At 37.7% G+C, this 25,201-nt stretch overlaps 1 long non-coding RNA gene across 1 annotated transcript; it reads right to left on the bottom strand.

Moving 5' to 3' along the window:
• Window positions 1-2,188: 2,188 nt before the first annotated feature.
• Window positions 2,189-22,562, bottom strand: LOC141956901 (uncharacterized). The gene is made up of 4 exons (XR_012633028.1): window positions 22,465-22,562; window positions 5,547-5,925; window positions 4,122-4,224; window positions 2,189-3,068 (listed from the first exon to the last, which is right to left on the bottom strand). It is a non-coding gene; the product is annotated as an uncharacterized LOC141956901 (long non-coding RNA).
• Window positions 22,563-25,201: the final 2,639 nt, after the last annotated feature.

Here is a 25,201-nt window from a genome sequence, read left to right as displayed (position 1 = left end):
GTGTGGATTTGGTGATGGATTCTACTAGGTGTTAATGTGAAAGGTTCATATGTGTTAACCCAGAGAAAGCAAAATTTCTGAATCAGTCTGAAGTGGCTCCAGTATAAACACCTTGCCCCCTTGACTCAAGGCTTTTCCACAGTGTATGTGAGAATGTAATTTTGCCAGCCTGAAGGTAAGAAGTGGAAGCTAGGCTGGACCTGGGCTTCTCTTGGCATAGGAAAGGGAGAGAAATGGCAGAGCTGCCTAGAGAACAAGGGAAAAATTGGAAAGCGCTGATTTTCGTGCTCCTGCTGTCCTGGGAAAGATATAAGGGGATAAAGGTGCTGACTCAGCATCTGGGTGTGCTTGCACAAAGGCAACTGGGAGTTGTCCTGGGACACAGCCTAATCCTCACTTCAGCCTCAGCAGGGCAGCAGCAGCAGACCCATTTTTCCAAGATTTACTGCAAATATAGATGATGTTTGCACCATGACTATTGCTGTTTTCTTATCTTTTGTCTGAAGCAGCCACCCACTTTGTCTGTACCTAAAGTTTGCTCTGTTTTCCCTGTACTAATTCCGTTATTGTTTTGTTTCACTTTAAGAAATGTATTCAACACTCATTTATATCCTAGCAAAACCAGTTGCAAACACATGGCTTTTTAAAGGCTTTAAAAATACATTCTGGGGATTGATTGTGACAATTCAACCTCTCCTTTTATGCTAACTTTGCAGCTACACTGCTGGTTGTAGGAAAAGAATTAAAAAAAAAAAAAAAAAAAAAAATCAGTCTGTTTCAGAGATCTTAAAGTCCATCAGAGATTTCAGAGGGGTTTAGGTCAAGAACAGCTGTGAGGATCACTGTGAAGATTGTCAGGAAGCATTCTCAAAACAATTATTTTGAGAAGAATCAGCAGTTTAACTCACAATAATGAGTGCAGTAACATTGTAAGCACAATAGGTAGTAGCATTAAGTGTGGAAGCTTATTAACACTTTGCTCAGATTGTGTTGAATAATGATGTACTTAATGTTTTGGGTTTTTATTCAGTAGCCATTTCCTTATTATACAGGACAACATCTATAATGTATGGAAGGTAAAAGGTACTTAACATTAAAATTCTAAGACAGAATCTTAATTTGCAAAAGACTGGGGTTTGGTTATACTTTTCTTGTTAGAGTAATTCCTAAATAACTTTGAAATTCATATATCCTTGTAGTCATTGGCTTTTATTTATGTTCACAGTAGTGTCCGAGAAAAAGTTCCAGCATAATAAAGTATTTCCTAGGACTTCCATTTGTTTCAGTGATATATGGTTAATTTCTAGAGTAGTCTTTTGTCTCTTCTATAGAGAAAAAATGCCAGAAGTCACAATAAGAGATGCTCTTTCATAAAAAAATAAAAAATAATAATTTTTTAAAAGTACTTTTTGTAGCCAGTGTATTTTGGCAATTCTGTTTGCTTTGATCAGATGTTCAAAATTATTATGGTAAGCAGGTGTCAGGCAGGTATAGGAAAATTATTTTTTCCCCCAGTTATTGTCTATGAAAGAATTAGAACAATAAAACCTATGAAGATTGATTTTTGCAGTCTGTGATGCAGTAATTCAGTAAAATTGAAATCTGACATTTGTTGACTTAAGATTAGCAGTCGTCAGCCACAGGGAGAAAACAATGCATGATACACTTTTCTTTCTGATTTATGTTCCTAATCCCTATAAAATGTCAAATTGAAGGTGACAAAGAGCAGATCTCTTGTGCAAGAATATAACAAGAGAAACCTTTGTCATGTGACCTGCAAATACTTGCAGAGCATCATTTTTGCTGACAGTGGAGCAGTGATGTTGTTTTCATGCTGGTAAATCTGAACACACCAAATTAATTTTGGTGACATTTACTGCTCAGATCCCAGCTTTTCTTCTTCCAGTCATATGCATAATATTCTTTTACTGATTCCCTGTTCCAAGGCAACATACAGTGCAGATGCACTGAAGTGTGCTATTTGGGCAACTTCTTTCAGACTGACTCCCACAAGAATAGCTGTCATACAGCTTGTGCTTCATAGCTTAGTTATAAAATAAAGTACACACTGTACATGGCCAAAAGAAGAAAGAAATTAGATAAATAGAACACAACTGCCTTATAACCTTTCACACACACCTCCCACCTCCCCCCTCTCACCCACACCCCCCTTTTTTAAGTTGTTTAAAACAAACATCTTGAGGACAACTAAAATGCCTCTGAAATATAAACCTACGCTGACATCAGCTTAGTGCTGTCACAATATAACCTGATGCAGGTTATACAGTTCTTATGATCTGCTGGATGTTAATACATTCTGAAGGCAGGATAGAGCACTCATCAAGTCTGTGCTTTACTCAGTCCTACCTTTCTGTTTTCTCAGTGTAAAAAAATTTCTTTTTTTATATTTTATTCTTCCCCAAAAAATTACTGATGTGTTGTTAATTCCTTGATCTTGTTTGCTTTGTCTTTTTTACGCTTAGTATATTTTGGATAGACAACATATTTTCAACAACATTATGTATTTGTATGTTAGTGGGTGTTTGTGAAATGTCCGGTTTGATAAATGTTGCCCTAAATGACTTTTCTCCTTTCTGTTGTGAGAACTCTTAATTTTTTCCAGAAGAGAAGGGGAGAACTTTACAAACCCAACATTTTTCAAGTTAGATCCTAGGTTTCTGCTGAGAAATCTATTTCAAGAAAGGCAGACTGTTTCCACAGAAAATCACCTTATCAAATCCACAGTCATGCATCAGAAAAGGTTTGGATGGAAACACTTCATCTGGTGTCATTTCTTTCTGCACTAACAGCTGTCTTAAATGAATAGATCTTTGAATACCTTCCAGTTAAAGCCCTGGGCCTCAAAGACATGCCCTTCCCTAAAAGTTACCTCATTTGCAATTGCTCGATCAACACAACCCTCAAGCACAAGTTCAGTCTTTCATAATATTAATTGTTGATAGACGACTTAAAATTTTGATCAATTGAAGACATTCTCTTGAAACAGCGAAGATATAGCATTGTTTACTCGCATACTTTTTAAGTTCTTCAGTATCCTATTGGCTTACCTAAATTAAAGAAAAAAAATATTAAAAAATGGAGCAATGGAGGAACAAACTTAATGGTGCTTGGGTTTTTCTCTTCACAATAACAACATTACTTTTAATTTTTTATTTATAGTCTGTTAATACATGACCTCTATTTAACATAAATGTAATGTATTCTTTTACATACTTTGTTGTTATTATAACCAACGGAAACTATGTAATAACTCTAATTCTGTATTGCAACAGTCTAGGAATGTTTGGTAAGAATTTTGGTAAGAGATTCATATGTAGATTTATTGCTGTTTTTCAAATATCCAGTTTTATGGTTCCACATAGTGTAAGACAAACCCATATGGAACTTACTGAATATGCACATCTAACCCCCCAAATCTCGTAGAAGCTGAAAGCGTGAGATTGACACTTGAAAGATAATACGTGAATAAGTGATCTGTAGCCATGACAAATAACACTGCCAAAAATCCTCATTCAGTCAATTATTTTCCAAGTCTCTGTGTGCTATTTAATATCTATATTTTTGGTTCTTTTTCCCAGCATGCATTGGGAAATATCTCCTAAATCAAGACTATTAGTTCAGTGTTAGTTTAACAAGGAACTTCAGCATAAATTAAAATGTTCTTTTTGCACTGTGCTTAATACCTTTTTCAAGCCTGTAGACCTGACCAGTTAGGAGAATTTGTGAACTAAATGGCTTTTCAGAAATAAAAGAAAAATATATTTGAGATCATTATAAAAACTCAAAGAGCAAAATCTGCTTTTGTTTCTCCATTTTTAACATTTCAGTCTGATGGTTAGGAGTAAAGAAGATACAGCAAGAATAAAAACTACTACTGCTAAAGCCAAATGCAGTCAGATCTATGACGTTTTTATCAGTACTGGAATCTTACACCAGTGTCCCAGGAAATTACAGGTACCATGCAGTCTCCTAGGCTTTGTCTCATTCAGCCTGGATGGGTATGTTAAGGCATGAATGATTAGACATTTCTACTCCTGAGTAGAAAATGGTATCCTGAGATACCCATTTCTGCCTTTTTCCACAAGTTGCTATGCACTCACCAAAGGTCAGCTCTCATGTGGTAAGTGTAGTTTTTTGATCACGGTCCCTGGTGAATATCATGACGTTTCTTGTGAGCGAATGAGTCAGTGAGACTGTACCCCCCTGACAAATAAGAGGACAGGATCACACCATGAGATACAGTTGTTTGGGTACATTTTTCATGCATGCATGCTGGGAAGAGACAAGTTACACTGAACATAACTGTTTGAGCTTCATTCTGAACCTAAATGAACATGCTTTATTAAGTAGTATGGTGTACTAGTTTGAGTGTTGTAGTGCTTTAATGTGCTATATGACTGTCATCTTACGTCAAGGTGGAACAGAAAATGTGGATGCATGTGCATGCATCTGACCATGCATGGACCATCATGATCATGCATGCATCTTCTGAGGTTTCTCCACAGTGTTAATAGGCCTTCTACTAATAGATAAATTTGCTCTAGTGGTAAGGAGAGTGATTTATCTTTGTGCTGAATTGTTATGGCATGCCTCTGCCTTTAATTTGCACACAGTTTGAGAGTCAGTCCTTCTAAAGAATAGTGGTAGTGATCATTCAAGGCTTGTTACATTTGGCATAAAAGTTCTACCAAGAGTTGAGGACTTCTGCAAAGTCTGGGCCTCAAGAGCTATGAGATTGGCAGGAGAAGTAACAACTGCTGTATGAAATTCCATGGCTTGTGCAGCCAGCAAAAATCAAAAACCTGTTTTATGACTGACAGAGAAGAAATACCAAGTCTTGTACAGGATGAGAAAGGGTAGGCACCATCTGCTACTCTGTGGAGTAGGATTATAAAATATGTCAGTCATGCCATTGCTGAGAAAAGCAGAGAAAATTCTGCATGTCGCTGCATCTGTTATCACAGGTATAACTCCCAGGGTAGAAAAAAAAATGCCTGATACAGTGCAGAGAAGCTGCTGCTGGTGGTTATGTGAACCTCAGCACTCCAGCAAGTTCAGGCTCTAGATTCCAGTAATAGTCTCTATCCTGATGGAGGAAGAAGCACACAGCGAAACACAAGGGAGATCTAATGTTTACTTTAGTTCTTGTCAGTAAAGATAAAATATTTCTAGATTAAGACTTCCTTTCCCATGTGGTATCATATCCAACCTGTTACTGAACTAATGGCTTCATGTACAAAGAATTTGAAAGCTCCCTGACTTAAAATATTTACATGCCCACCAAAGCTGCTCTCACTATCTGTCCTCAGCTGAATGGGGGAGTAAAAATGTAATTAAAGGTGTGTGGATTGAGCTAAGGACAGGAAGATCATTCACCGATTACCATCATGGGCAAAATGGACTCAGCTTGGGGAAATAGCTTTAATTTATTACCAATCAAATCAAAGTAAGATAATGAAAAATAAAGCCAAATCTTAAAACACTTTCCTCCCTCCTCCCTTCTTCCTGGGCTCAACTTTACTCACGATTTTTCTGCTTCCTCCTCCCAAGCCATGCAGGGGGACAGAGAATGGGAGCTGCAGTCCTTTCATCACACTTTGTTTCTGCTGCTCCTTCATCCACAGGGGGAGGTCTCCGCCCACACTTCCTCCAGCGTGGGTCCCTCCCACGGGGTGCAGTCCTTCAGGAACAGGCTGCTCCAGTGTGGGTCCCCCACAGGTTCACAAGTCCTGCCAGCAAACCTGCTCCAGCGTGGGCTCCTCTCCCCATGGGTCCACAGGTCCTGCCAGGAGCCTGCTCCAGCACAGGCTCTCCACGCTGTCACAGCCTCCTTTGGGCACATTTACTTGCTCAGGCGTGGGGTCCTCCCTGGGCTTCCATGTACAGCCACTGCTGTAGCAAAACCTTTCCAGGAAAACACAATACACAGTAATACAGGTTTTTTTCATCAAGGAATTTCAAGGTTCAGAGTCTGCGTTTTGGTGTATGGAAGCAAAATAGTAGCCCTTCCACTACCAAAACTTTGCCATGCAAACCCAATACAATGTTGGTGAACAGTTATTCATTCTGCGTCTATTCAGAGGGGCAGATGTTCAAAATCCATGACATTCAGGTTCTGAAGAGACCTACATTCAACACAGGCATCAGCATTCTTGGAGACATGCTCTTGGTTAAAGACAGTCTGGCAGAGGCCAGAAGGGCAGTTCTGCCAAAGGGCAACTGTTGCTTGTGCAGAAAATAAGGCAGATTAAAGGGGCTGGGGTGATCAGTAAGAAGGTGCTTAGGATGCCCAGGTCAGTCCTCATGGTGCTCTATTTTATTCTTCTGATAAGTCTTGGTCCAGTGATGCCATACTGTTGAGATAATATTGGAATACCTGAAAGGTGGAGATAATAACAAATGAGACTGAATCTGGTTTCCTACTGCAGTTTAGGGTCCTTTGAGGAATGCTGTTTGGAATACTGATGAAGAATGTTTTGTGCATATCCTGTTATTTCGTGTTCCAGCCTCCAATTGCATATATTTCTTTAAACAGGAGTTGATGATTAAATTTCTGAGTTTCCAGAAATACCATTTTACTTATCACTCCAAATAATATGGATTCTCTTCTTCCCTCAACTCTTAGTGAATGACAAAAATCCATGAGAAGTCAAAGGAATGATACTACCCTCATATTTGACTATGGCAGAGAAGCTGGTTCATGGTGTAGGGTTTATAAATTTTGGAATGCTAAAAGGAGAGAAGGGCAAAAATTTGACTGTGTTTTTCCTGTTCAACATTTTATCTTCTTCGACAAGTTTAGCATTTAGCAACATTAGCAACAAACCAGAGAGCATTTCCCCAAGAAATACCAGCTCCTGATGGTATTTACAAAACATCTATCATTTTTTAGAGATTTAGTTGCATGTGAACCCATGGCAAGAACACTGCTGATCAGATTTTGGCTTTGCATTGCCATTTACACTGATGCAAAGTATCCGAGCTCAGAAACATTGCAGTCCATTTTTCAGTAATGTAAGTAACAAAGACTCACAATTGTCTGATTCATTGAACAGTGGGTAACAAAGATGTGTTTAGAAATGATGTAAGGGATTTGACTGCCCTTCTCCTGGCCCTGCCTTTGCCCTTTAAGTATTTGACGTAATTTTGTTGAAAAAGTAGTTACACTGATCAGTATTTTTCCAATTCTGTATGCTCTTTCTAGAAAAGCAGTTTCTATAGAAAACCACAGGCAGTATCTTAACCAATAGATTCATGTTAACTGACTTGAGACAAAATTATAATTTCCATATCTATATAGATTTCTGTATTGATTTTAGAAGAACAGTACATAAGACCTAAAAGACATTTTGAGGTATGAATAAGAAAGAAACTCCTGTTCTAGCTCTTAAGGAAGCAAAAGGTGAATACTGCTTGGGGGAAAAAAAAAAAACCAAACAAAAAAACCAAACACAACACAACACAAAACAACCCTAAAATGAAAGCCCTTTTGGATGTTAAAAAATATTTTTTATATATATAATGCATGTCTATACTTTATATATATCTATATGCTCTTTAAAAAAAAAAAAAAAGCAAAAAAAAAAAGCTGTAAAAACTGCTAGGAGAATTCATCAAATTTGTCATTATTCATTCACAAATTGCCAGGAAATTTCTGATTCTGGCATCCGTGGTTTTTGAGAAAGAAAGAAGTCTGCCTTTCAGAAACCCGAAAGCACAGCTGGTCAAAAAAAGCTTTCCTTTCACTGGAGAATGAACCATAATTTGTATGGCATTCACTGGAAGGACATAAATATGGAAAGCTAAGTTATCACTTCGACAATCCATATTTTGAAAAGCATAATCTTCTTCGTTGACTTGAATCTCGATATGGAAGAATATCATATTTTAAAAAAAAGAATCTGAAAATATCTAAGACATTTAATTAGACTTTGTTAGGTTCATTAATTTTATTGATCTGCAGGAATATCTTTAGATCTTATTGCTTAGATATATAGATATGTAGAGAAAGAATACCCAAATTATTTATATTAGAAGTCAGCTTTTAAGAAATAAGTTTAGAAAGCAGCTGCATAAAGAACAGCTAGAGGAACAGGAATTCTGCAATAAAAACTGATGTTAATTTTAAGGAAAAGTTTTAGAGGATTTGATGACTTTCTCCAGTGAATTAAAAATAATAAATAATATTAATTTTCTCCCTGAGAGGGAGAAAATACAACTGACAGTGGAAATTTAATGAAATTTAAAAAAGAGTAAAAACCACAAACCAAATAATTTATTCCCTACATTTTATATTTTATTAAAGATTTGTCAACTAATGATGCTGATGTTGATGATCATGTGGATAAACATCATGATTGCTCAGCTTCTTTCTCTAATTCTTTGAACAAACATTAGGACCTGGTTGACAGAACACAATTATTCTAAGTAATTGTCTACTAACACAAAGGGCAAAATTCATCTTGCCATTTGGAGTCTGAACAGCATTTATTTTAACTTGACCATGACTGGCAAAAGGACCTCCACATGTATCTAGAGAATATATGGGACTGATGCATCTTAATCTATATAATAAATCTTCATAAATGTTAATTTCAAAACCTGAAGATTAAAAAAAAATACAAAAATTGTTCATATTTGTATGGAAGTTGAGAGCAGTTATACTGTTAACAACAAAAAGCTCTGACACAACTACTGGAACTTCTTAATAAAGGCTAAAACTATAATGTTGTAATCCTATAATCCTTATAGTTTTTGTAACAGTAGTAGTCTTTTGGTGTAAAACAGATACTACCATATACATAGAACAAAATATCTGTCCATGGGGCTGAAGTTCTGCCTACAAATGTGACTGTTTGGAACGTCAAACCATACATCTTCCATCTCTTGTTGAGAAAGAATAAAAAGTGTGTGACATACTTCTAACATTAATTTATATAGACCATAAATATGACTCTAGTGATCTGACCCTTAAATTAGCACTTATATTTGATCATGAGGCCTATTTTTTTCTATAGCATACTGAGGACTTGTTTATCTTAACTTTCCTGATAAGTCTGACTATTCCTATCCTTATGATAAAATGATTCTAACTGCATTTGGTCTTGTTTTGATTTGAAAATTTGAAGGGAAATCTTATTATGAAAAATGTTTATAAAAATATCACTATTTCTATTCAGTGGTTTAAATATTTCTCACAGTGATTAAAGATATTAATCTTCCCTTCTTTAATTGTTCTGCGAGATTTTAATTTTAGTGACTGTTTTTCAAAGAGGAGACGAAAGTTTCCATCATCTTTACCCAACTGAGTGAAAAGAAGAATGATTTTTGCAAAAGAAGACAGATTAATACAATATCAGAGAAAGCATGCTGGCTCGTTGCTTGGCCTCAAAAACCTATTAAACTCTCAAAAATAAAGGATAAAAGGGTTTTTGAACATAAAATACTGATATCAAGATGCAGGTATAGTATTTATTGTATCAATATTACAAAAATTGAAAGCCATGAGCTCATACAGTGTTTTATGATAATATTGCATATTGATTATATTAATAATGTATGGTGATATTAATAAATATAAAATGCACTTATTGCATTAATATTTTATATATAGAAATGCAACTTATTGTAAATTTGATAGTGTTAGGGACTGATATATGTGGAATGGTTCTCTATTTTATAATATGCAATTATGCTATGTAGGCTTACTGACAAAATTGCTCTACTTGATGGGAAAATCCAGCACTGCTCCTGTGTGAGCAAATTCACTACTGAAATTTTCTGGGTTCAGCACTGTCTTTATTATGTGTGCTAATTCTCAAATGATCCTTTGTAAGCACTTGCAGAATTAATTATTTTCTGTAAATAGTCAACAGTTTATTATGTCTTCTCTACTGCTGTTGGCAGTACAAAATCAAGAGAACTGAAAGCACAGATATAATCTATCCTCTTCTATCTTTGATAAGATGGGGCAAGGCTTAATACTCAGTTACTTGTACTAGGTTAACAATTTATACTATAATATTATGCCATTAAAATAATATATTTATATATATCATCTAACATATATGAAAACAGGGAAAAGAGACTATATAGTATTTGGAGGGTATATATACACACACACACAAACCTATATTTATAACATGGAGCCACTCAAGTGAAGTTTGGGTCTTATTGTTCTCGGCACTGAATATATTTCCGGTAAAAAACAATTGCTCCCACAAATTTGTTTCCTATATGAAACGATTAGATACACAGTCAAAGGAAAGGAAACAGGCACTGCAGAAATTGCCTTGCTCGGGGTCACACAGTAAGTGGGTGATTAGTGTTCCCTTTCATAGCCAGACCATTGATATGTCCATTTACACCGTAAGGCTTTCATCCCAGGGATTCTAAGAAGGAAAATATCCAAGGTTATGAAGGGCATTGTTTAAAAATGGAATTATTTCTTTAGGATTTTTATGAATCAATATAATCTTTTTCCATTATTTTTATTTATGAAGAAGCTGGAAACTGAGTAAAGAATTGTCAAAACATAAGCTGAAAAACTAAATAGAGAGTACAGTCCACTGGAAGTAAGGATTTAAAGTTCAGGTAAGCAGCAATGGAGAATAATAACAGTTACTACCACAGTGATACTTTAAACAGCCCTCATTTGGAAACTTCATTGTTCTGTAAGGAACACTTTATCTTCCAGGATAATATAAATAATAATTTATGCTTTTGCTATAATATACACTCTCCTTTGAATATCCTTGCTAGGTGTTACTAAATTGCCTTTCTTATGCTTAGATATTATTTATAATAGACAAGAAACCCTTTAACACTGTTGTAATTTATTCCAGAAAATCATTACAAAGTGTTAAAAAATTGAATATTTTCTGCTCTTTTTCTGGAAATTATATTTCTTGAGTTGCCAGGAATATTTATAATGGAGGCATGATATGGTTTTCTCTATTGATTTACTGATAAATTTTATGTCGCACTGTGACATCGTATGGTGCGCCAATCACCTGGTAAATTACAGCCTTTTTTGGTGAATGGCTGCGGGTTCAAATGTGATAAGGAATCTATTGTTACTACAGTGTGGTTTATGGGAGCCCTGTAAGTGTATTAAAATACTTTTGTAATGAAGAACCGTTAGCGTAATCTGTTTTACTTCATTATTATATTGCCCAAAAGTTTGGTGTCCTTTCTGCTTTAAAGTCTTCTTTTCAGGAACGTTAAAATAATAGATTAGAAATAATACCCTAGACAAATTTAGATACTTGCCAAACCAAATGTTAAAATGACACACCCCCTCCAGTAAGCTCAATACAGTTTGATGGTTTACTGTCTGTTAGAGGGTCAAATATACATTATTGGTTTCAAAGGCACCTTTGCTTTCATAAGACAGAAATGGCTTAAAATTGTGATGAAAATATTATGGATTTAGTTTTCCATAAACTGAACGAATTGCATAGAGTATTTAGTAAAACAAGACAACCCCTCAGAATGTTTATCACTCCACTGTTCCACAGAAGTTGTGGAAAGATTTGAAGTAGGCAGTTACGCTCTGTAGGGCTCTATAAATGGAGCTGTCATGTAAAGTATTGTTTTCTCCCTGTTCTTCACAGTTTATGTTTCCAGGTAAGAGCTGAAACTCTCAAAACTGCTATTTTCCACTCTCTACCTTTGTGGACCATTTAATTTACAGATACAAAACAATATTAGTAGCATTTTTTATTTTATCTTTTAAGAAGCAATAAAGTCATTAAGTAAATTAAAGAATTGTATTATTTTCACTGGGTAGATTCTTAAGCCAGAAATAGACTAAATGCATAACTGGGACGGCTTAAGAAATAACTACTTAGAAACAGCAAAAGTATCACAAACTAGTCCTCCGTATCTGAGTCTGAAGCTTTACTAAATCAGATGTATTTATTTAAAGATATGAGTCTTCACAAGTGGCTCCAAAAGCAGGAAATGAGGAATTCCTGGGACATGGCTTTATACATACACTGTGCACAAGTTGTCAGGTGACGCACACAAAACCGCCTATGTTGATAAATCGACAGATGCTAAATCACTGTTATTACTTCCTATGAAAGTCCGAATCAGTGCTAGGATGCTTAGAAGTTGTCCCTTTTCTCATGATGCAGGGTTTAGTTGTTCCCTGAGCATACTTCAGAGGTTAGAGAGGCTGCTCACAGCTTCTTTTACTCTTTATTATAAGTACAAGGTCCACCTTGAATCATGGACTTACCTTCTGAGGAGAATGAAGAGCTAGTATCAACAAGACTTGGAATTATAACTTTGCACTGACAGTTGACTCCCTTCAAATACCTATCATTCCTATGAAGTTGTACACCTTTCTTCTGTCTGGCCCAGATTAAACATTTTTTTCAGTCATTTTTCTGTTATTTGATATGAGCAAGAAAATGGAGAAGATTTTCTATAAGAGGGAAAAGGTAGTGGGAGTTTGTGCACCTCAACTGAGGTACTTGGAATGTGCAGCTTTGGAAATTAAGACTAAAGCACCATGTCAACAGCAAGTTCACAGCAGTATTGAAGTACTCATATGTATGCAGTCTGTCTTAAATGTAATTATACCAAAAATTAAGTTTTTGTGGAAGCCCCAAGCCAGACATATGCCTCTCATAGGTGAACGAAATCAACAGCATTACCCCAAAACTAATGGTTTTATCTTTGATTTTATCCGACTGACTTATGCAACCTCCGGTCGAATATGTAGCAATCTTCCTGCAGATGGAGGATATTGATAGTAGATAACAAGGTTCCAGAGGAAATAAACACATGCATTTTCCAATTTCAGTAATTGCCTATGGTATGGAGACGATTGTTTAGAATCACCTCTCATTACCAATAAACTAAATAAAGGCTGCAAATGGAAATAGCTTATGCCCTGAAATAAATGAATTGCTTATGATGAGCAGTATCAGCAAGCTGACTGTGAGTTTTATATTGATTCACTTAAATCTTTTTATGGTTAATAAGCAGAGAATGACAAATACAAATCTCATTATTCATATAACTAATAATGATTTAGAGAGTCTTCATCCATAATTACATTCATGTTAAAGCCTCCCAAGCACTATTGAGTAAAGTTCTGAAGGCTTTGTGTGAGCACAATTGTACTGATTTAAACCCCAATTGCATCTGCCTGTCTGAGGTCAGTTTTAGTTCTTTAGTGTTTTATATTTGTATTACTGATTTTTTTTTTTCTGCATAACATTGCACTGTTACTAAGTTTATATAAAGCAAAAACCACCTGGAACCAGAAAGCTCTGACTAAAGCTGTATATGACTAAAGTTGTATAAATTAAGATAGGTTCTGAAACAAAAAGTCCATAAAAAACCTTACGTTTCCTGTGTGTCTGAGAATATAGTACAAGGTGATCTCTCTGCTCTATGAAGGAATACATCTCAAGTACAGGTAAATTTAAATAGTTTCCAGGCTAACTAAACACTAACCCAAAATAGATGAATGTTTATCACGGGGAATTATCTTGGCATCCGAGAAGCAATTACTTGGTTTGCAATGGACTTGCAGTATTGTGCTGAGTAAGGTCTCTCTCTTTTCAGTACTCTTTTGCTGACATGGAAGAGGATCTACCTCTTCTATCTAACAAGGCTGGTAAGTAGTATTACAAAATATGTAATTATCAAATATTAAGGTATTGACAGCTGTGAGTTTTTAGGACTAGAGCCTTGTACAGTCTCTAAAATACAACAGGACAATGATCAGTACATTTTGTGATCTTCACAAGAGTAAGAACATCCTGAAGGTCTTTGCTGCTAACATATAGTGATGTCTTTACATTTCATACTGCACATTTAAAAAGACTGTGCTTATAAATATTTCCAGCATACAGTTTTGAATGCTTTCATTTTAGTGAATGGGGAAGAATAAATTTAATTTTTTATTTGTTTGTTTACTTATTTGTTTGAATGTTACCTTAGCCTATTGAAAATATGCCAAATAATATTATTTTTTCCCTAAAGACTTTTCTATAAATAACCAATTACTTCCATATGTAATATTTGTGTTCCCAGAAAGGTTTTCTCTTTCAAGTACTTTAGCCAAGGAGTTTACAATTATGACCCACATTCAAGCATTCACATATCTTTCTGTTTTGCTCAAAGTCATTGAGATAATACTCAGCTTGTATCTAAGAGTATCTATCTTCCATCATTGGAATGACACCTTCCGTATTGGATTTTATCATGGTAGGTTTCTCTTTTTTACCTCTAAGAATATCTTGAGTGTCACTGAGTAAAACATTCCTCTTTACAAGAAATTAAACTTTTCTTGGAAAGAACATAAATTTAATATTTCTTTATCACTTTAATGACATAATATTCATCACCATGAAGGATTTTCCCTTAATTTTTGTCATCGTGTATGACAGTCAATGTCTGTTATTAGCCTGATTATTAATCCCAGGACTTTATCTAGATACAGACTGAGTTCTTATCCAGAGTATTTTACATATTTCATTTAGAACATTCTTTTAACATGATTTTTGTTGTTGTTGTTATCAGTGATTTCCATAAATTGCAGTGTAAAGAAGCAAGTGTGGAACTCCTGAGACAATGATGTTTCTTTACAGAAGATGCTAACTTTCATCAACAATAAAATCTGTGCTTAGTACCAAAAGGTGACTGAAGCCTTAATGCTGAAAGAGAAGCAATTAACACATAAACAAAATCCAAGTATTACTTTTTAAAAATTGAGAAATATCATGAAAGCTTTTTAACTGCAGCCTGAGGAATGTTTTTTTTGTGCACTATTCTTCAGTGATACCAGTATTTACTTTCCCCTTCTGTTTCACTTAGACTAGATAAGATGTCCAAAACAAAATAAACAAAAAAGAAATTCAAAATATCTTCAATATCTTCTGTGAATATAAGGATATGTAGTAGCTATGTGTAAGGACATTTTATAGAGATACAGAGTAATCAAACCTCTTGTAAAAAGTCCTATCAATTACATTTATAAAATTAGATGATTAGTGAAAAAAGTTATATTTGTGCTACTTCCAAATGAAGGCTAGAGAACCTCATGGAACAGATCTGTTTAAATATACTACAAATGACTACTATAACTATGCTCAGACCAGTTTGGTATACTTGAGCCTCTTTGCATATTTTTCTATTAACATTAATTTAAATTAAAGCAGCATTTGACCCAAGCTATTTATTTCTTGCTATTGAACGCACAAAGGGACGAGGATCATCTATATAAGTAAATTAATAGAAATGCTTGTACTTTGGACAAATTGCTTTTTTGATATTGCCTTCTCCAACATAAATGTGGGAGATGTGGTTTACAGAAGAGAAGCAAGGGAAACCAACAACAAATAAAGAAAAAAATCACACATGGACACACAGAAAATAACACCATTGGTGGGAAAGCACATTAATTACACAGACAGGCAGGCACATGCTTGAAGAGTGGTTTCATACCAATGTGCTAAGTGTGCTAGCAGATTTTCCATAAAATAAGAAAAGAAAAATTAATCAGTTTTCATCAAAGGGATAAAATATGCAAATGTAGCTATTAGTGCAGTATCATTGTGTCTTTAACTGTATTCTCTTTACCTCTCTGGTATTCCTATTTGGGGAACCTCAAGTGATATCATGTCTGGCAAAAATCAGCCATGAAGAATGTACTTTTTATGCAGTTCTTTCCCTTGAAGAATCCAGTGTTGAAATATTAATTAGTTTTCTGTGTAATTCTTAGATATCTTTTTCTCAGCAAAGCCTTTACAGAACAAGACAAAAAGATTTATCTTCCACCTCCCTAAAACTCTAAGTAGAACAGGCAGTAAATGGCATCAACATATTTTGAACTATAAAAACCCCTCCAAAAAATATGCATATTAGTAAGTCCAAGCATAATTTTGGTCTGAAAATACTTGCCAGTCTGTCTGACTCTTATGCAGGAAGAGGTTTCATTTCTTGACTAATTTCAGTGACACTGTTTTGAATCAGAAAAAGCTTGCATGAAGACTTGGTTTCTATTAATTGCAAGTTGCATACGATTTGAATGATAAATATTCATATGGGTTCTCATCTTTTTCTGTGGCACACGTGATGCAAGCTACTGGAAAAAAAAAAATTTGTAAAATAGCACTAGTCAATACTTTAAAATTGTACCCACATCAGATTTGAAAATGCATATTTGTGCACATCCTTCACAAAAGACTTGAACAGAATTTAAAAACTATGCTAGCAGTCTATTGGCATTATGAATTTGTGACATAAATAAGACAGACACTATGCTGATCATTTTTTTCTGGATATTTCCTTTCAAAAGTTAAAACTGGTGTATATGGATGGATTGGCTCCCGAGATGTCAAATTCTCAGTGAAGGTAAGGAAAAAACAAACAGAACTGTAATCTCATGTTGATTTCTTGATCTCTATTCTGCAGTCAACAGGAAAATCTAAGAGGTGATAGTGATCATATTTCATGCCAGATTTTTTAAATTATTATTATTTCTTTATTTACTAACCAGGGATCAAGTCTGACAAGTTGCTATATGGTCTTTAATTTTTCTTAGACATTGAATTGCTTTAATGGCTATTGAGGCTTGCTTCTTTAATTTACTGATGTGTTCTAAACTGTCGGGTGCTTTTCAGTAGGTATTATATATATACTAGAATTATATAAATATATGAAAATGCATTAATGCAAGAAGTATTCTTTTAAAACATGATGGTTTAAAATCCTATAGGAACAGGTCTTCAGCTTCAAAAGAGCTACAAATTTTTAAATCTGCTAGATCATCTGGTAAACTCATTTTGCTTTTTTAAACATGCATTCAAATCTCCATGAAGTTTATATTTCACGCAGATTTCATTTACACTATTTTAATTTTCTTAGGAAATAAAACATTGCAATACTTTTCTGACATGTTTTGGTCTAATTGTACGCTTATGTGGGGGATTTGCAAAGGCAGGTAGCCAGTAACATCATAATTGAATACTAAGAATAGGATGCACTTTCAAAACCAGTGCATGAGTATATGTACTTGGCAGGTTGCTGAAACAAAATGAAATGTCAACTCTGTAATTTGCAGTTAGTGCCATTCAATTCTGTACTTTCACATCCTGATTCAGTTGGGTCTCTAACAGAAAATTATAAGAAAGAAAGAAAAGAAAGATTAGAATTTTTTTACTACTTAATTCTGACTATTCTGTATGGTAAAAAGAAAAATCTTTTACAGAGTCGTATAAACGTTGTCTGAAAGCAACAGTTGTTAACAAATGCAGTGATAAAGCTGACAGATCATCCTCAGGTTATCTTACTTAATATAATTAATGAAAAATGGAGAAAAAAATAAAATAATACTTTCCATTCATGCTTTTCAATGTTTAGTTTAGCAAAACATTTAGTGAGGAATGTGTCCCAGTAGGATTACTCAAAGACCTGCACCTATGCTCCTGTTGGTATATATGATGTGGTTGGAGTATTTGTTAATTTTTTAATTTCTTAAGTTTTGTAAACCAGTTCAAGAACAAAATGAAGTTTTTACTACTCACCTTGGCCTTTGGGTTGTTTGGTATATAGTTTTTACCTGATCTAAAAATCACAAATTTAATTTCTTGGAGTTTGTGTGGGTTTGTGTTTTGGTTTGTGTGTGTGTTTGGGTTTTTTGTTTATTGGTTTGATTTTGAGGGTTTGGGGGTTTTTGTTTGGTTTTGGTAATTTTAATGGAGGAAACTGTAGGATGACAGTGAAATTTTTTTATTTAATTCAGAGTATTAAAAATTTTAGTCAGCATTTTAACCTATAGATCTTTGTTAATGGTGAATCACAGTCAATAACTGACACAGCTTTAAACTAGATTTGAAGGGCAAGGGGGCAAAATATTGGCCCATCTGAAGTGCATGTATACAACATGGGTAATAAAGAAGAGGAGCTTGAATCCATGATGAAACAGGAAAATTATGATGTTGTGGCTATTACAGAAACATAATCTCACGATTGCTTGCTCTTGTTCTCATGGGAGACTTTAACTTCCCAAGCATCTGCTGGAAATAGAACATAGCAGAGTGGGACCAGTCCCAGAGATTCCTAGAATGTGTGGGAGACAACTTCCTGATGCAGCTGATGAGAGAAGCGACAAGAAAAGGTGCCCTGCTGCATCTCCTCTTTGTGAACAGAGAAGGGCTGGTGGATGATGTGGCGGTTGGAGGCCGACTAGGGCACAGTGATCATGAAATAATAGAGTTCTCTATTCTTAGAGAGGTCAGGAGAGAGCTAAGCAGGACTGACATCCCGGACTTCAGAAGGGCTGACTTTGTCTTGTTTAGGCACCTGCTTGAAAGGATCCCCTGGGAGACTCTCCTGAAGGGTATAGGGGTCCAGGAAGGCTGGGCACTCTCTAAGAAGAAAGTCTTAATGGCTCAGGAGCAGGCGGTCTCCAGGTGCTGTAAGAGAAATCGGTGCCAGAGGAGACCACCCTGGCTGAACAGGGAGCTTTGGCTGCAACTCAGGGAGAAAAGGAGAGTTTACAGCCTTAGGAAGAAGGGGCTACCCACTCACAGTGATTACAAAGATGCTGTGAGGCTATGCAGGGTGGAAATCAGGAGGTCTAAAGCTCAGCTGGAAATTAATCTGACTTCAGCAATCAAGGACAACAAGAAATGTTTCTATAAGTATGTCAACAGCAAAAGAAAGACCAGGGAGAGCCTCAATCCCGTGCTAGATGCAAGAGAAAACATGGCAATGAGTGATGAAGAGAAAGCTGAGGTGCTTAATGCCTTCTTTGCCTCAGTCTTTAATAACAAGACTAGTTGTACTGAGGGAATCCAGCCTCCTCAGCTAGAAGACGAAAACTGGAAGAATGACCCCCCTGCGATCCAAGAGGAGACAGTCAGTGACCTACTGCATCACACAGACACACACAAGTCTGTGGGACGGGATGGGATACACCCGAGGGTGCTGAAGGAGCTGGCTGGGGTGCTCGCCAGGCCACTTTCTATCATTTACCAGCAGTCCTGGCTGACCAGGGAGGTCCCGACAGATTGGAAATTGGCCAATGTGACACCCATATATAAGAAGGGTTGGAAGGATGATCTAGGAAGTTACAGGCCTGTGAGCTTGACTTCGGTGCTTGGGAAGCTGATGGAGCAGCTCATCCTGAGTACCATCACACAACACATGCGGGACAACCAGAAGGTCAGGCCCAGTCAGCATGGGTTTATGAAAGGCAGGTCCTGCCTGACAAACCTGATCTCCTTCTACGACAGGGTGACCTGCTTATTGGATGAGGGAAAGGCTGTGGATGTTGTTTACCTTGACTTCAGTAAGGCCTTTGACACCATTTCCCACAGCATTCTCCTGGTGAAACTGGCTGCTCACAGCTTGGATGGGCAGATGCTTCACTGGGTAAAAATCTGTCTGGATGGCCGGGCCTAAAGAGTTGTGGTGAATGGAGTTAAATCCGGTTGGTGGCCGGTCACGAGTGGTGTCCCCCAGGGCTCAGTTTTGGAGCCACCCCTGTTAACATCTTTATTGATGATCTAAATGAGGGGATCGAGTGCACCTTCAGTCAGTTTGCAGATGACACCAAGTTGGGTGGGAGTGTTGATCTGCTCGAGGGTAGGGAGGCTCTGCAGAGAGACCTGGACAGGCTGGAGCCATGGGCTGAGGCCAACTGGAGGAGTTTCAATCAGGCCAAATGCCGGGGGCTGCCCTTAGGCCACAACAACCCCCAGCAGCGCTACAGGCTTGGGGAGGAGTGGCTGGAGAGCTGCCAGTCAGAGAGGGACCTGGGGGTGCTGACTGACAGCCGGCTGAACAGGAGCCAGCAGTGTGCCCAGGTGGCCAAGAAGGCCAATGGCATCCTGGCTTGTGTCAGCAATAGCGTGGCCAGCAGGGACAGGGAAGGGATCTGAGCCCTGTACTCGGCACTGGTGAGGCCGCCCCTCGATTCCTGTGTTCAGTTTTTGGCCCCTCACTACAAAAAGGACATTGAATGACTCGAGCGTGTCCAGAGAAGGGCAACGAAGCTGGTGCAGGGTCTGGAGCACAGGTCGTACGGGGAGCGGCTGAGGGAACAACTGGGGGTGTTTAGTCTGGAGAAGAGGAGGCTGAGGGGAGACCTCATTGCCCTCTACAGCTACCTGAGAGGAGGTTGCAGAGAGCTGGGGATGAGTCTCTTTAACCAAGTAATAAGCAATAGGACAAGAGTGAATGGCCTCAAGTTGTGCCAGGGAAGGTTTAGACTGGATATTATGAAGCATTTCTTTCCAGAATGGGTTGTTAGGTGTTGGAATGGGCTGCCCAGGAGGTGGTGGAGTCCCCATCCCTGGAGGTGTTTAAGAGTCAGGTTGACATAGCGCTGAGGGATATGGTGTAGTTGAGAACTGCCAATGTTAGGTTAATGGTTGGACTGGATGATCTTCAAGGTCCTTTCAAACCTAGATGATTCTGTGATTCTGTAATTATTCACTACAGATTTTGAAGATGGCCTTAGCTGATAATTAAAAATGTTCTAAGCCTGTTGATATATCTTATGAACATGACATCAGTGTTTCTAGAAGGGGGCTGACAAGCATCCACAGAGCTACTTAAAGGGAGAGAGTTTTAGATTTTAAATAACTAAGTATACAGGTAAATTAAATTAATAGCTAATATTATTGAGCTGTATAAATCACTTATGGGCATGCTATCAGTTAATACACAGTTATATATTTTCCTCCCAACACCCTGTGGAATCATGCAATTAGAATATTTCTCCATAAGGTGTCTAAACCACTTGAAAGGTAAAAAGTTTCATAAGAACAAGAAAAGGAAAACAAAACCCAGAACACTGAGGAATCAACAGGGTAAAACTAGACACAAAACCACATATCAAAAGTATTGTTCAGTTCAGTCCTCCAAGGAAGATGATAAGGGAAGCAGTAAATCACCTTTATTATAAACCGCAGGGGGTGATCTGACCATCTGACCAACAACACACTGGGAGAGGACAGAGCTGATTCCAAAATGCTCTATTCCACCAGTACCTTTCAGGACTGTGTTTCCTTAGTTACTGAGTCCCTCTTCCTCTTGTGATCCAGGCAAATAATTTATCTTTTTTTTTTTTTTTTTTTTTTTTTCCCCATTTATTTATATCCAACATTTATGGTAATTTTGTATTTTTAACTTATTTTTGAAAGTTACTAGAGGATTTTGTCGTGAGGTATTTGTAGTGTCTGCAGAGATTTGAACTGCTGTTACACAAACATATTAATATAGCTGATTTGTAGCTCACACTGGTCAACAGGGAGAAAAATACAAAGCATCAACTTCCTCTCATTATTAAAGAAATTGGAAACATTTTATTTGAAGTTTTTATAAGATGACAGATAGATCTGTTTTCATGCCAAAGACATTTCTATTTAGAAGCAATAATTTCAGAGGGGAAGAGTCTAAAAAAAGAGAAAAGAAAAAAGACAAATGAAAAGACAAGTGAGAAAGTGTCAGACCTGAAAACAGTACAGATAAAATAATAACAGATTTTCTTTCTCGTTTGGGGTTTGCATACTGTTCTTCATAAGGAAGATACTGTTTAGAAACTATTGGAAGTTATGCATTTGATGTAAAGTTCTATATTAATCCATAGCTCCCTCCTCCTATATAGGAGACCCTAAATATGATGTAGACAGATCATCTGAAGTTTTTAAAGTGCAAAGAATTTTCTAAAAGTATTCTATATTCGATAATATTAAATAAATTCTTTTCACATTAGATAACATTCTCAAATACTTAGAAATTGCCTTTAATTTGAAGACATGAGAGATAAGTTGAATGATTCTGATCACGACCAAAGCAGGTTAGAGAATACAGAAGAGAAAGATAAACTACTAATGGAACTTCAAAGTAAAGGACAACATAGCTTTTCTTTTTTTTTTTTTTTTTTTTTGATGGTAGAGAGTGAAGTTTTTCCTCTGTAGCTGATCAGGATGGAGGTCAATTAGTGGGAATATAGACATTATATACATGTATACAATGTTGATCCCTCTGGTAGCATGGCTTTAGACACACAATACTCCCAGCAGCTGTTCCTGGATCCTCACTTTGCCCGGTCACCTCCCACACAGACACACAAACACAGACACGTCTCTCAGTCGACCCCCAGACCCCACAGACTCTCTGGCAGTTGTCCAGGACTCCCCTGGTCCAGTAGCCAACTTCTCCAAGTAACTTGTTCTGGCATACTGTTTTGCTGATTAAGGATACCAATTAAACTGAGACACCAGAGTGAACAGAGTAGGAGTATTTTACTAATGATAACCAAATAATGTAACAGAGTAATACAGAAGACATACAGAAAGAAAAGGCAGAATAGTGCACCTAAAGCAACAAACAGGAAAATACAGTGTAATGCATCAAATCATTACTACATGAGAGAGAGAATAGTGAGTAAGAAAGATCCATCACCACCTGCACACATTACCATCACCCAGACCCGCAGTGTCTGGGCAGCCCCGGTTACAGCGAGGGTTTGGAGAGCCTGTCCCGGCAAGGGGGAAATCCTACGCGGTGCCTCCACCCATAGGTGAGGCGTCCAAAGTCGCTGCAAGGAGGTCCAGCCTTATATACCAGAGATCGGCAAGCAGAATAACTGGTACCTTTGTTTTGAGTGGAAAATTTCTGGTTTCATTCTCCTGTTGGATTCTACCCAAATCCTGGCCAGGGCTTGGGGGGGAGACCAAGGGAGTTTCTAACAAGGCCGAACAGGTGGGTTCTCAGCCTTGAACAAGGCTGAACAAGGGAAGCTGGACACATTCTGTCAGCATTTCGTCCTCACTACTGATTATATTCTAGGCTGCATCTGTCACTAGCGAGTTTACATACTCTGTTAATAGTTATATACTAAGTTAGCAGCTTCAGCTTGGGGCCTGTTGTTCAGGCTTCAGTATTTCAATGCTTTAGCACTTTTTACATCAGCACAAGTGGTTTGTTATAACTTAGTACAATACCTACTAGCACAATGGTTTTCAGTTATAAAATATACAGGATTCATCTATAGGTCAGCTCTGGCTTGGGCCTGTTGTCCAAGCCTGAGCACTTAAGATACACATACACATACCACAGGCCACTTACCTTACTACCTAGATAATCTGACTTGGTATTTGGTAGCAAGTGCCCACCGACATCCCTGTCCTCAGCCTGTGCTGCTGCAGCACAGAAACATGGGCACCTAGAACCTGTAGTCTGACTCTGTACACACACATACATGCCAAATAGAAAGACTGCAGCCATGAAAATAGTTAGACATGGAGTATAACAAGAAGACAGGATAGACTTTGCTGACCAGGTGAAAGGCATTTGTGTTGTTTTAGGCCCTGCCGTGACCAGAGACCACGTTGCCATTGTCCCTCCCCCACCCTCGGACACCAGTAGGGCACAAACCCCGGGTTAAAATAAGAAGAAATTTAATACAACAGTGTAATAAACAATCTGAACAACAACAGTGGCAATGATAGCAACAATAAACAGTAATAACAGTAAACAAGACAAAAGATATACAGAGAAATACCGCAATGGTTACAGACAGCCCCGTGCTCCCCACAACCAAAGCCACAAAGAAAAAACTTCCCGCACTGCCGCGCTGGACCTGACATCAGCATGGTATGAATAACCTGCCTGGAGATCCCTTCCCCCCTCTCTGCTGGGGAAACTTAACCCTATCCTAGCTGAACCAGGACAGCATGGCCTAAAAAGCTTACAAATCAGCAACCTGTTCATACGAAACTATCACCTTACCCATCTGTTTTCCCTTGTGTGTTCCTCCTCAGACCATCCTTTCTCTGTCTTTGGTTCCTCCCCTAAGCATCTCATAGTAAGTCTTTGTTACAGAGGCTCTCAAATAAACAAGCAGCCACCAAAAATTAAAATTTATTGTCAACATAATTCAATTCACTAGCCCTCTGCAAACTACAGGTTTGAATGTCTGTGAGAGGAGAACAGAACATCTTCCTTAGAGTTTAATGACAACCAAAACACCACTCCCTAGGGCTTAATGACAACCCAAAATGCTCTGTTGCTCACCTAAGAAGTGAGGGCTCTCAACCTTGAAGAACTTCTCAGGGCAGCGGCCCAACCCAAGTCACTTCAAAAGAGTTTCCTTGGGTGGCATCCTGACCCAAGGGGAGAGTCCTCAACCACAGCATGCTGCTCCAGGAGACAAGCTCAGAATGTCTCCCCCAGGGCCTCCATTCATACCCAGGCTGAATCTGACCTGTAGTCAATAGCAGCTCTTATTGGCCAAAGGCCCCAACTACCATGAAGCCCCAAGAACAAAGGCAATCAGGAGCTGCTACACTTCTGCAGTCAAGAAGCACTGTTTTCATTGGGTGGGTGCACCTGTCACATTTGTACCATCTCAAAATGCTCTTCCCTTGCTCCTCATAATGAGTCCATACCCCTTAGGCAGTTAACCGCTCCCTCTGCAAGGTGGTCCGGGGAGTCTCTCTTCTTGAGTGATGGTACTGGGTCTCACCCCAGTCCATAGCTTTATCAGTCTCTGTGAGGGGCTCGGACCAGGGCTCTGTTTCTCTGAGCAGGTTATTGAGGTTCTTCCACCTGCAATCATGCTTCTGAGCTCTTTCACACATCTCTGTAAACAAGATTTTCATCACATAACTTAGAGGTTTATATGTAACAATTTTGGACAGAATGAAGGATAAAATATAGAGATCTCATTGGTCAAAAACTTTTGCTTTATTGTAGAGCTCGCAGTTTTACCTTCTATGAGCCTGACATATACAAAATCAAAGCAAACCTCTCTGCAGCTGTAATGCAGCAAAGTGAATGTTAACTGTAGGAGGGAAGGGAGGGGAAGGGAAGGGAAGGGAAGGGAAGGGAAGGGAAGGGAAGGGAAGGGAAGGGAAGGGAAGGGAAGGGAAGGGAAGGGAAGGGAAGGGAAGGGAAGGGAAGGGAAGGGAAGGGAAGGGAAGGGAAGGGAAGGGAAGGGAAGGGGTATTCTTCTTCAGAGACAAAAAAATACTATTTTTGTATTGCAACAGTGTCCTGGTATCCCATGTAAGATTAATGACACTTGCTGAAGATATAGGCACTGCAGATGTCAGGAAGTTTGGTCTTCATAAAAATTGATAGGGAAGTACAGAACTGTAACCAAGCTCTTCAATATATTCTTATGTATTCTGCTTGATGC

The sequence above is a fragment of the Athene noctua genome, chromosome 2 (assembly GCF_965140245.1).
Source record: "Athene noctua chromosome 2, bAthNoc1.hap1.1, whole genome shotgun sequence".
Lineage (NCBI taxonomy): Eukaryota > Metazoa > Chordata > Aves > Strigiformes > Strigidae > Athene > Athene noctua.
Note: the sequence above shows the minus strand (reverse complement) of the source record. Positions and strands in the feature narration are given on the sequence as shown.